At 33.4% G+C, this 2,103-nt stretch overlaps 1 protein-coding gene across 2 annotated transcripts in view; it reads left to right on the top strand.

Moving 5' to 3' along the window:
• Positions 1 to 455, top strand: part of LOC125658083 (mucin-2-like) — a 90,635-nt gene extending 90,180 nt beyond the window's left edge. For both annotated transcript variants that reach the window (XM_048889175.2, XM_048889176.2), the window contains one exon: positions 1 to 455. This exon is cut by the window's left edge and continues 1,579 nt beyond it. The gene's annotated coding sequence lies outside the window, so the exon portion shown is untranslated.
• Positions 456 to 2,103: the final 1,648 nt, after the last annotated feature.

Genomic DNA, 2,103 nt, shown 5'->3' with positions numbered 1-2,103 from the left:
CTAACACAATTGTGTAACATTAACACAAATACTCTGCTTTTTGGAAATTCACACTTATCAGTATCTGAAAACATAACTATATTTCAATCAGTACATAAATTTATTATTCAAAGTAAAAGATCTGCTGTACCCTATAAAACCTGATATATCAGTAATACTTACGCTTGCATTCTAATAATTGCCTTTTGTATATGTTCTAAATGATGTTGAAATATTCACACAACCCCACCACACATTATCATCACCATTGTTTTATCATTATTTTGTATGTACGTGTAAATGACGAATCGCATATATATGTTTATGCCATAACCATAACACGATTCTGATTTATTAATGTAAAATAGGAGACGGATTTATATAAGTGCTAGCACTTGTTTCCGAATCCTGTTCATTTTGCATCTGTTTGTATGTTTCATGTAATGCTTCATTTAATAAATATAGTTTAAACCAAATGCCAGTTCTCTGTAATTACATGTTTTACAGAGATTATCGAAATTTACAAGGAAGCTACATATAATTTGTGTGCAAACAGACTAGATTCATATGTGGTAAAAGCAACTTTGGGTGTATTATTGTTGTCGCTGTCCGTCCGTCTGTCACACCATCTGTTCCCTCAACCTCCTCTTCCATTTTCAGTGGCGGATTTAAGGGGGCGCAGCCGCCCCTTAAAATTTTCAAAAAGGTAAATCGTGGTCTCTTCTTTAGAAAAAATGTAAACGATAAAAGAAGTAATAATTTCTTCCACTATCGGAGAAATAAATGACAAATTTTTGATTCATTGAATTAATTCTATTGAGAGAACTTACATTTTTTCCAAAAACCCTTAAAATTTGCGTCATTTTATTAATTTTACCTTATATTAAAAATGACAGAAAATAGTCAAAATGACTACATAGGAGACATATTTCAAGCCCTTTAAAATCTGTAAAATCCAGGAGCCTCAAGGCAGCCCCCGACCCCCCTGCCTCACAAAGTTGCGCCCCCTAACAGCAATTCCTGGATCCGCCCCTGATTTTATGCCGTAGCCAATTCATCTTTTGGAATATGATTGATGACATCATGTGTAGATGTGCAATATTGTTTCGGAATTTTTATTTTCATACTATGAACCGAAAACCACTTTGGAGGGGTCTCAAAAGCCATGTTCCCAGACCTCATGGGCTGATTAAGAAAGGAATTCAAATTTTTAAAGGGTTTGGAAAATACATTTTGTGGCGGAGTGATTCTTTAATAAAAACACTCCAAGTCTGTGCACACACACAAACACACATTTTCACCTTTTCTGTTTCATTTGTTATATTGTCAATATATATACTTCTTGCAATGTGTTCTAATTTTGTTATTTATGAAACAGGTAGTAAAGATTTGGAACTAATTCAAAATGTTGTAAAGGACCTCCCCATTTTAGCTGTAGCTTGTGGTCCCTTTTTACCATCCCTCTTTTCAAAGAAAAATTTATTTATCTATTATACTTTTTACAACCAATTGTAATAGGTCACCTGAGTTTAAAGACCTTCATAAATTCAAACAAACCTTATGACCTTTACCCTTACCAAATACTTTACTTCCCTCTTTCTTAAATAAAGACACCGTAACAAGTTTCAAACTTTATTTGCCTTATTATATACAAATAAATGTATGTGCTTACCCCCCCCCCCCCCTTGTGGCGATTCTTGGCCTTGGCAAATAAGCAATGTGTATAATTGTTGTAGATTTGATATTACAACTAATTTACAATGGAAATGTCATATGTGCATTGACACCAAAATAGGTATAGGCCAAAAACACATCATTGCCTTACTGAATTGAAAAATCCATAAAATTAGAAATTCAAGCAAATTTAAACATTCCGGTTGACGGCAATGATTCAATTTGCGTATAAGTTCAATTCCCCTTAAAATGCAGTAACTGTATTAACTCATTGCAAGATCAAAATTCAACCACAACACTTGTAAATAAATCAATCATATGGATATGCATTCAAAAATATATCAATTACAAAAATGTTGGTAACTTGGATCCCGGTTAGCGGCAACCCAAGACCAGACTTGAAATTAAAATTCACTGTCAATGTCAACTGGACATTACAAAATACCAGTA

Source organism: Ostrea edulis, chromosome 9, assembly GCF_947568905.1.
Source record: "Ostrea edulis chromosome 9, xbOstEdul1.1, whole genome shotgun sequence".
Lineage (NCBI taxonomy): Eukaryota > Metazoa > Mollusca > Bivalvia > Ostreida > Ostreidae > Ostrea > Ostrea edulis.
The sequence above is the reverse complement of the archived record's forward strand: the minus strand, read 5'-3'. Positions and strand labels throughout refer to the sequence as shown.